Consider the following 11,201-nt stretch of genomic DNA (forward strand, 5'->3'; position numbering starts at 1 on the left):
GAGGATTAGTGTGTCGTGTGGGTGTGTGCTGTTCTTAGTCAGGCCCAGTGCTGCCTGGGGTCCCTGCACCTGTCTGCAGGGCGGTGAAACCTGGCCCGCGTGTGAGTTGAGGGGCCCCCAAGGGGCTACTCCTCAAGGGTAGGCTCTCTGCCTCTTTAACCATTTCCCTCCCAAGAAGGCAAGGATCCTCAGGTTGAAGCAGGCGGCCTCTGACCCCCAACACTGCCTGCAGCTAGCACACAGTAGGCCCTCGAGCTCTGGGTGGGTCTAGGCACGTGGCGCCTGCCTTCCCTGCCAGCACCTTGAGCCCAGCCTCCCTTGGACACTCTGCTCCGTGTGGGGCCCTTGGCTCCCCCGGGCAGGCAGTGGGCAGGGCACACAGTAGGTGGTCAGGGACTCCCAAAGACAGTGCTTCTCCCTTCTGGGAGGGCCATTTGTGTGTCTTCCACACTGAGGGCCCCTTCAGAGGGGTCAGCGTGACCCCTGCCCCAAGGGCCCCCCTCACATGGACACACCTGCTTCTGGGGAGGAGGGCGTAATGGAAAATTCTGCCTGTGACTTTGCTTGCCTGACTCACCTCCTCCCAACACTCCGGCCACTTCCCACAGCTCAGCTGCCTAATTGCTCGGAGCCTGTGAAAGCCTTTCAGAGCTTCTGGGACCTTTCCTTTGCTATTTTTTCCCTTCCATTTGAAAGGGAATTAAGTAGGTGTGGAAAATTCAACCTGAGTGCCTTGGGGTGGGGGTGGGGTGGAAGCCCATGGAGGCACATGCCCACCCCACCAGTGTGGCCCACCTCTGAAGGGACCAGGGGAGGCGACCCCTGCTGCCTGGGTCACCCGGAGACCCTGCACAGAGCTGGGCTGTGGAGGAAGGCGGTGTTATGGGAACCAACCAAGAAGGACAGCTCATTTTGGGGACAAAGATATCTCATCAGGCAGCCTGCCAGCCAGCAAATTGTCCCCCAGTGGAGGGCTGTAGGAAGACTGGCCCTGAGGCCTGGCTGGTCCAGAACACGGGGCCCTTTGACCTCCCTCTGCAAGGCGCATGATGGAAGGGGCTGGCACAGAGCTCTGAGGTAGCCCAGACACTCAGGACTGCTGAGGGAGAGGGCCAAGTGCAGCCCTAGAAAGGCCAAGGCCGACAATGCAGTGTGTGGTAAGAGGACGCCAGGACGGACAGGGCCAGCAACTCCGACCAGAGCACATCGCCATTACTGACCCAGCCCTAGACGTACAAGAGATAGGAGAGACCTGTCCAAGATGGCAGGACACCTGGAGGCTCTCCCACCAGTTCTGGGAGACCCTGGGCAAGTTACCACCACCTGAGCCTCAGTTGTCTCACCCCCAGAGAGAGGCGGTGGAATTAGATGACCTCAAACGTCTCAGATGCCACAGCTCTCGCTCACTCTATGCCCACACAGAGGCAGGAGAGAGGAGCTCTCGTTTCCGGGGAAGGGGCAGCGGGAATGGCTCTCACATCTGGCCCACTTTGCCTTTCCTGCATTCGGGCACAGCTCTACCCCCTGGCAGCCTCAGACGGTGCAGGTGAGGCGCAGCCACGAACGAGAGGGTGTGTGGACATGCTCTGTCAGTCCTGCGGTGCTGCCCCAAGGGATGGAGCGCTTTGCTGTTGGTGTTGTCAGAGGCTGCTCTGGAAGAGCTACCCTCCTTCTAAGCACTGGCCTCCTGCCTCTCCCAGAACATCGAGAGACCCTACAGCTGCAGGAGTGGAAGCCCGCAGGACCTGAGACCATCTTGACCTCTGTGTGTCCTTCCTAGAGAGCGGCTCAGAGAAGGGGATGCCTTCTGGAAGGCCAGTGGCCAGGTGTTTGAAAGCTGAGTCTCAGACAGGCTGGTTTCCTCCATCCCAAGTTCTTCCAGGGGCCCCTCAGCGTGTGCTGAGATGCAGGGTCAGCCCCGGGACAAGCCCAGCCTACGGGGTGGTCAGCGGGGCGGCCCCAGTGTACGTGGAGCAAGAGCAGATACAATAATGTCAAGGTCAAGTGCTTGGCTCCAGGGCTGACGCTCCTCGCACTGCTGTGGACAGGCGGAGCCCTGTCAGCTGAGGAGGCTGGACAGCACTTTATCCCAGGGCAGCTGCCACCCACACATGCCAGCTCCTCCCAGCGTGGCCTGTGCACAGGGGTGGATGCAGGACGGCGCATGGTGGCCCCGGTGTTTCCACAGATCTGTGTGCAATGCCAATGGGATAGGACCCTCCAAACCTCTCCCCCCATCACCACAGATGCTGCTACCTTTAGAATGGAGAAAGGTGGAGAGGACAGACTAACCAGCTCTGACATCATGCAAAGTCCCCAGCTCCCTTGCCGCTTCCTTCCTTCTGCTGGCAGGAGCTATAGCATCTTCTCCAATCAGATCACTCAGCTGCGCAGGCCTGGGCAGGCTGGCAACATTATCTACAAAGAGAATTGTCTATGCATTTGGGGAATAAAACTAGAAAGCACTTGATTTAATAAATGTCACGCACCCGAGGCATTTTCAGAAATGTATGCAGCACCAGCAGCCCAACAACCAGCAATGTCAAAGACGCAGCGTCACGCTGCCGGGTAACTAACGGCTTTGTACTTTTCCAGGGCGCTCCTGGGGATCTGTCCCAGAGGCATGCATGACTCACCAGCACCCATGTCAGCCCATTCCCTGAGCTCAGCCAGGAGCCGTGCGTCCCATGGGACCCTTCTTTTTTTTTTTTTAAAGATTTTATTTTTTTTCCTTTTTCTCCCCAAAGACCCCCGGTACATAGTTGCATATTCTTCATTGTGGGTCCTTCTAGTTGTGGCGTGTGGGACGCTGCCTCAGCGTGGTTTGATGAGCAGTGCCATGTCCGCGCCCAGGATTCGAACCAACGAAACACTGGGCCGCCTGCAGCGGAGGGCGTGAACTTAACCACTCGGCCACGGGGCCAGCCCCCCCCATGGGACCCTTCTGATGTTTGTGAACATTGTTCTCTTTGAGTTTGGGACCCACCTTCCACAACAGACTGGGCCCCAGGCTCCATTACACCCCAAACAGGCTTGGGCTCCCTTCCTCCTTTCTCCAGCCGCACCCTGGATCATGAGCATCCATCTGATGGTCCATTGGTGCTATGGGATCACGAGTTAGTTGGGCATGGCTGGAAAGAAGGGAGGGGAATGGCATCTGGCGATATCTGGCTGACTTGGTTGGGGGTTCTGGAGCTCTGCAACTGGATGAAGATGGGTCCCCAGTGGCAAGGATGGAGGGAGGCTAGGACCAGATGGACCATGCTGATATCTTTAGACTGAGCTGTCCCTGGAGAATGCTCAGTCAGGGGCATCTGCTGAGGTGCCTGCCTGTGGACTCCTGGGTAGCTGTGGGAAGCAGGTGGCCAGAGCTGCTGGGAGCCCTGCAGAGGAGGAGGAGGAGCAGCAGGAGGAGTGAAGGGGATGATGGCGGGAAGGGAATTGCCCATGGAATTGCCCATGGGTGCTGGAAAAGGCCAGACTGAGAAAGGTCTGCCTGAAGCAGAGGGCAGGGGGTTGTTGACTATCTGGGAACAGGCTCCCTCTTCCCCTTCCCCTCCAAGTCTACGGGGGGGCTGTGGTCCCCCATTTAGGCTGAACCCTTCAAATCAGCTGCAATGTAGTAGAAACCATCACAAGCTTTCCTTTAGGCCGTGTAATTCAGCATCCAAACAAGGTACTTCTGAAAGCAAAAGAGGGTGCTCTCGATCGTTGTCCTGGGTGACAGGCGTACATCAGAACATCCAAGACACTGGGTACGTGCCCGCCCTGTTCTGGAAGACCTGGCCTAGCACAGGCTCAGCACCTACCAGCTGTGTGCCCCCGAGCACGGCACCTCGTCTCTCTGGACCTTGGTCCTCTCGTGTGTGAAATGGGTACAGTACGACATGCCCCATGGGGTGTCCGAGGGCAGGATGAGAGAACAGATGTGACTCGACTTGTACAGCACCGATCAGAAGTCACAAGTCACGGCCAACTCCTCACAACCAAGTGCACCCGGATGGAAGGATAGGGAGGCGGTCACCGGGTGATTTTCCTACCCTCTCAGGAACGGCCCTGGGATGACAGGAGAGGGCATTTCTGAGGACAGTGAGCTAGGGAGGAGGCCCTGGGAAAATTGTGACTGTCAGCCCAGAACAGGGACGCTCGGTAGTGCCTCTTGTTTCCTGGAGGACCCCCATCCATCATCATTTCCCCGGACATTGCCAACAGTCCTGCTGGCTGGAACCAGCATGGCGCCTCCTCACCGCAGACTGGGAAACTCAGTCCCAGCGGATCACAAGGGTTCCTGCAGTGACACGGCCAGAATCCAGACCTCTGGAGCCGCTTGGAGGCCTGCTCCCTCCAGCCCACATCCCCAGACAATGGGAATTTCTGAGAATTCCCGCAAGCCAGGCACGGGCGAAATGCCTTAGTTACCGCCCCATTTGACCCTAAGAGGAGGTATCACGTTCCCCATTTTCAGAGAAGGAATCGAAGGCCCCAAAGTTGAATCCCCAGCTCCAGGGTCAAGTGGAGACCAGAACCCTCCTCCGCCCGACCCTACAGCCCATAGCCTCCTTCTAGGATGTTCCCAGGAAAGTAGGCAGGGTCTGGCCTGGAGCCCAGCCAACAGGATGCAGCCTGAGGGACGCCTACACGGGTTTGTGTTTCCTGAGCCTTTGACAAAATGAAGTCTGCAGGCCCTGCTGGTGGGGTGGAGAATCCACGCCTTCCCGGGGTGACCTGGGGTGACCTGCTTCCTGCCTGCATGTGTGTGGCGCAGTAGGACTTATCACGGGAAGGACGTCTCTCCTGCTGGCACAGCTTCAGTCTTGACCCTCCTGTAGTAAGAGCCCCACGGCCCGCCCCCATCTCCGCTCTTCCAGCAGCTCCCGACCTCAGCTCCATTAGGGGAAGGACCTCACAGCTGGGAGCAGGGGCTTCCAGGCAGCGCTACCAGCTCCAACTAGAAGCTTCCATGCTGACTCTCCCTTCACATCCTCGTGTTCTTGCAGAAACGCCAGCTTCTCCTCGAGCCCGTGAGTGTTTCATACTGCAGAGACCCCGTGCACACACTCCAATCTCCTTCATCCTGTTGCATCTTCCCCCGAGCGCTGAGCCCCTTCTTTCGTCGACACAGCTTGCTCATTCATTGTGTCCGTTGTTCAGTGTCTGCCCCCATCTCCACCACAACGCAAGCTCCTAAAGGGCGGGGCGGCGGCCCCTGTATCTTGTAGGAACCTAAAGACACTCGTCTGAGGCCTCTGCAGAGCTCCAGCCAATGGCACCCCATCAGCAGGCCCCTTCTTGGCCTCCTGGGCCTTGATCCCACCCCCGCTGTGTGCACCCCTCCCCGCTCTCACACCTTGACCCTGAAGCTCCGGTTGCCCTTTGTCCTTGCAGCTTTCTGGGCTGTGTAGGGTCCTCTTTGTCTAGCGTGTCACTGTTTGCCCAGCACCATCCAATGACCCTCATTCGATCTCCCTGCAAGGAGGGCGTCGTTGCCCCTTCTGGACAGATGGAAACTCTGGGCTTGGCAGGTCCGCAGTGGAGCCGCGACTGGGACTCCACCTGAGGCTCCTGATCCTGCCGTGGAGGCTCCAAGCGGCTCCCCGTCGCAGCCCTGACAACCCTCACCACCCCGGGGCCACCTTCCCAGCACCCGGGTGCCCTGACTTGCAAGATGGGCTTCCTCAGTTTGAGGAAAACTGGCTTCCTTGTGTCCGGTCCTGCTGCTCCCTTCCGGAACTGCACAGCACACGGGAAGGGGCCGTTTCTGCACAGATGGAGGCTGGCTCTCACGACCTCCTCTTCTCTGGCCTCCGCCTTTCCCACTTCCTTCAGCTTCTTTCCCTGGGACCTGGTTTCCCATCTGGCTGGCCCAGGGAACAGGAATAAGAGGGTGTTTCTGGTCTGGGTTTTTAGGAAGGGGACTGGAGACTTCAGTGAGGCTGCCTCATGACAGCAGGGGCAGAGCCAAAAGTATGACACTCCAATTTAAATATCCACCCCCAAACTGCAATATTTGGAGGACAGAGCTTTTCCTTTGAGCTGGGAGCTGGATGGGCAGGGTGTGGCTGTAGGACTGCTCAGCACCATCTTGCCAACCTCACGTGTGAACCTTTTTGCAGAGTGACCTGCAGCAGAGGGAAAGTGAGCTAAGAGGTGGAGAGAGAGCTCTGAGGCAACATCTGAGGGCCTGGATACAGCCAGACCTGCATGCACATTGTGAGCTTGTAAGTCCCTATTGGTGTATTTACTTATTGTTCAACTGTTTATTTTGCTTAAGCCAGTTTGAAATGGTTTTCTATCACTTGCAACCCAAAGCTCTTTGACTGATACAGCTTTGTGAGCACAAAGTATCCAATAGTTGTGCCTTAAAGAGTGGGATCCTAACAAAGTTGAAGCTTATAGTAGTTACAAAACAATCATGATTATGTATATCATAATTCATATTAATTAATAATATAATTATAAAATAAGCCAAGCCATCAATCCAGAGTCACAGGAAAGGTCTGAGGCCATGTCTGTCCATGTGCCTGAGAACAATTCATGCTAATTAGGAAAGAAAGAAACCAACATGTAGTAAGTACGCCTACTGTCTGCGTTCCGGGCACCGTGCTAGGCCCTTTCACTCGCTTTAGTTCTTCTTCCCAACAAGGCTGTGAGGCAGCGTGTCCCTCAGGATAACTCCAGCTGCGATAACAAAAAGACCCAAATTGTATAAGGCTTGACAACAACAGAGGCTGACTTCTCACTCACACCCGCTCACAGTGCACGTGCAGAGACCCCACTTCCTTCCATCCTGGGGCTCCACCAGCCCCAGAGCCTTGAGGTCATCTGCATTCAGCTGGCAGGAGGACCACAGAGCCTGGAGGGGGCGTGCCTACTTCTTAAAATCTTTGACCCAGGAATTGTGCATGTCACGTCCACTCACATCCCATTGGCTAAAACTCCCCTATGTGGCCACACTGAACTGCATGGGGGCCGGGAAGTACACCCAGGAAGACAAGGAAAAGGGCACAGCGTGCAGTGTCTCCTACGGCAGCGTGTCATCTGCTCCGAGACGAATAACGGAGGCTTGCTGATGAGGGATGAGGGTGACTGATGAGGGACTGAATGAGGATTTGGACTCAAGTTTGTCTGAGCCCAAGTCCAGCTCACTCACCTTTTCTGCATGCTGCCTGAATCGGTGACTGGGGAGACACCGTAGGGAAAACCCTAAACACTGGGAGAATGAGTCCACATGGAACGGAACAGAGAGGGACGTGCCAGGCAGTGAGGGCGGCTCTCTGTCAGAAGCGGGAGGCTGTGGCTGGGCTGGTCAGTCAGTGCTACACGGAGGAGGGACGGTGGCATATGCTCTGGTGGGCATGACAAGCACCTAGCAGGGGTCCTAGCTGGACTCCAGCGAGAACCTCAGTTGTATGTCTTTGGATGATTCCAGAGGCAGGAAGTAAGAAAGAGGGTCAGGCTTGACAGCAGTACGGGAGCGAACTGGGGGGAATGAGCGCCTGCCGGTGGTCGGGCCTCAGTTTCCCCAGCAAGGTCTCCCACCTCCATCAGGGCATTTTAAAGAGGAAGATGGAGATGGCCCCACTCAAACCTTTGAGGCTCTGTCAGAGAGAGGAGTGAAAACATCCTAAATGGTGGACTTCTGGATTGTGCCCCCTAATCCTTCAGCCCCCCAAAGTCCCCCACCCTTCCTTCCTGTCCATACTCCCTTGGACAGGCTTGCAGTCACAGCCGTGGGGCTTCCTTGCAGGGCCCGTCTGAGACAGGGACCCTGGAGCCCACAGCTCAGAGCAACATGGTGTCCAGAGGACACTGGCCGCAGGCCCAGCCCTGCTTCCCATTGTCTGGATTGCCTCCCCTGTCTGAGAGCATCTGTTGAAAGGAAAAAAGACCGAGTAAGTCCAGCCTGAGCAGCCTGCAGTGGTAAATTTGGAGGGGCCTTCTCATCTCCCAGCGTGAGTCCTGGTTCACACCCAAGGGCAGAGGCCCGGGGTAGGGCAGGACTCTCCCAAGGTCACCAGACAGGTTAACAAACAAGCGTGTTTGTGTTCTTGGGAAAAAGGTGTGCCCGGCCACCCCACTGATGGCAGTTTCCATGGTGCTTTCTATTGACTGGAGATAAAGGGCCGGTTAAGTCTTGGGTAAATATCCGGACTTGGAAGCGGAGGCTGGTCTGCGGCACAAACATGCTTTCTTCGGTTAGGGAGCAGCCTCTTCCTGCTCCCTGGACAGACCCCAGCCCTGCTTGGGGCAGCCAGCAGCAGGGCCTGGTCGGGGTCGGCCTATCCATCGAGGCTGCTGGGAATGAGCATTCTGAAGAGGTGGATCCAGTCTTGTTCTCAACCTTAGCTGTGGGTTAAAATTACCGGGGAATTCAAAATACCTTTGCCCGGGCCCCGGTCCCAGAGACTTAGATTTTGTTGGTTTGTGGTGGGGCCCAGGCAAGTGATTTAAAAGTCCTCAGTTGACCCCAATGTGACCCAAGAGCCGAAACCCACCGAGCTAAATTAGGAAGGCCCAGAGTGACAGGAGCCGCATCACTGTAAATGGGGCCAGACACCAGTGCTTAGTGTTTTCCAATTTCAGTGGCATGAGCACTCCCACCGAGTGCCGCATTTGAACAACCAGTTCGCACAATTCCTCCAATTTCATACCGGGTTCTCACCACACAATCTCATCACCCAGAGGGCACTTGCAGGATGACCTCTCCTGGCTGGCGCACAACACAAGAAGGGACGCTTCCAGGCTGTCAAAACCTAGAGTCACAAAAATGACTTTTGGAAAGGATGACAGAAAATAAAAGCTTTCCTGACAATGGATGACAAGGGGACAAACCACAGGAGTGGGTCATTTAGTGCAGGCGCAAAAAGTGCTCAGCTGAGAAGCAGACGGAAGCCTTGGCACAGCCAGTGACGTGCCCATTAGTGACTCTGAGAGCAGGAGCAGACTTAAGAAGTCAAGTATAAGCAAAGAGTCTCGGGAGACAAAACAGCTACGTTCTGGAAGATACTGGCCATGCCTGCGGGCTCTCAGGCCAGCAGAGGACATGGGACCAAATTCCCAGCATGCAGGCCCTGTGTCCTCAGCTCCCTTTCCTGCCCCATATTCAGGTGAACAGTTCTTGATGGGTTTCCATCTATTAAAATTGGTGGCCTTGACTGGATTTCACGGTTGGGAGGGAAGGACTGAACCTGAGAGCAAGGGAGCAAAACAGGTAAGACCTCTCTTTCCTGCAGGTGGGAGCTGGTTGGGTGATGCCGTCAGGAAGCTGCTCCGACCCTGTGAGAGAGGAGCTTTGGGTAGCCTGCAGCAAAATGACAGTAACGCTGGTGGGATGAGTTTTTCCTACCAACTATACTGGACAGCAATGTGTGTCCAGTGTAAAGGACTGGCCTTTGTGCTGAGATGAATAACCGTGTCCATTCACCTATGAAATTATGGGAGAGCGGATGGCAGTTGCTTATTTTTTTAACAGTCCTCCCTTGACACAATGGGAAATTGGAGACTTTCTGTGGGTCCCGCGTAGCCGGGAGAGGGCATGTTACGGTCTGGGAGTCCCGGAATCTGACAGTGATGGATGTGGTTCGACTCCCTCATTTACAGGTGGGATGACTGAGGAGCAGCGAAGAGGGAGCAGCTTGTTCAAGGTCACAGGGAGGACACCTTCCAGTGTGGAATTGGGGTTCAAGAACACGGGCCTCTTCCAGGCTCTGGCACCTCCAGGTCCAAGAGGCCCTTAGTGCCATGGTCATTGCACCAGTTTCCAGAAGCTACTGTGACAAATTACTACAAATTTAGTGGCTTAAAATAACACAAATTTATCCTCTTAGAGTTCTGGAAGGCAGAAGTCTGAAGCGGGTCAGCAGGACTGGTTCCTCCTGGAGGCTCAGCCCGACAACAGAACACATACTCTTCTCAGGCTGATACTGACGTCTCCGGGATAGACGACACAGCTAACAAATCAAATCCCAATAGATTTCAAAAGATAAACATCACACAAACTATCTTCTCTGACCACAACGGGATGAAGTCAGGAATCTGTAATGGAAGGAAAACTGGAAAATTCACAAATTTGTGGAAATTAAATAACACATTCTTAAACAAACAATGAGTCAAAGAAGAAACCACAGGGAAATTAGAAAATACAACAAAAGCAGTGCTAAGGGGGAAATTTGTAGCTATAAATGCTTACACTAAAAAAGAAGAAAGATCTCCAGTCAACAACCTAACGTTACAACTTAGTGAACTAGAAAAAGAAGAACAAACTAAACTCAAAGCTAGCAGAGGGAAGAAATAAGAAAGACCAGAGCAGAGATAAGCAAAATAGAGAATAGAAAAGCAATAGAGAAAAATCAATGAAATCAAAAGTATGTTCTTTGGAACTATCAACAAAACTGACAAACCTTTAGCTAGATTGACTAAAAAGAAAAGAGAGAAAATTCAAATTACTAAAATCATAAATGAAATTGGGGGCATTACTACTGACTCTACCAAAATAAAAAATAGGCAGCCGGCCCCATGGCTGAGGGGTTAAGTTCGCGTGCTCCGCTTCAGCGGCCCAGGGTTTCACCAGTTCAGATCCTGGGCGCGGACATGGCACCGCTCATTAGGCCATGTTGAGGTGGCGTCCCACATGCCACAGCTGGAAGGACCCACAACTAAAATATACAACTATGTACTGGGGAGATTTGGGGACAAAAAAAAAAAAGCAGAAAAAAAGAAGATTGGCAACAGTTGTTAGCTCAGGTGCCAATATTAAAAAAAAAAGATTGCTTGTCTTAAAAAAAAAGAAAGCAAAAATATTAAAAGAGAATACTATGAACAGTTGTACATCAACAAATTGGATAACCCAGACAAAATGGACAAATTCCTAGAAATGCAAAACCTACCAATGCTGAATCATGAAGAAATAGAAAATCTGAACAGGTCTATAAGCAGGAGGGAGATTGAGTCAGTAATCAAAAATCTCCCGAGAAAGCAAAGACCAGGGCCTGAAGTCGTCACTGATGAATTCGACCAAACTTTTAGAGAATGCTTAATACCAATTCTTCTCAAACTTTTCCAAAAAATTGAAGAGGAAGGAACACTTCCTAACTTATTCTATGAGCCCAGCATTGCCCTGATACCAAAGCCAGATAAAGACACTACAAGAAAAGAAAATTGCAGACCAATATCCCTGATGAATATTGATGCAAAAATCCTCA

The 11,201-nt window shown here is 53.7% G+C and overlaps 1 long non-coding RNA gene across 1 annotated transcript; it reads left to right on the forward strand.

The window, feature by feature from the left end:
- Positions 1–4,754: 4,754 nt before the first annotated feature.
- LOC139075846 (uncharacterized) lies at positions 4,755–10,797 on the forward strand. The gene is made up of 3 exons (XR_011526748.1): positions 4,755–5,021; positions 6,114–6,218; positions 9,828–10,797. It is a non-coding gene; the product is annotated as an uncharacterized lncRNA (long non-coding RNA).
- The last annotated feature ends 404 nt before the right edge of the window (positions 10,798–11,201 follow it).

Source organism: Equus przewalskii, chromosome 14, assembly GCF_037783145.1.
Source record: "Equus przewalskii isolate Varuska chromosome 14, EquPr2, whole genome shotgun sequence".
NCBI lineage: Eukaryota > Metazoa > Chordata > Mammalia > Perissodactyla > Equidae > Equus > Equus przewalskii.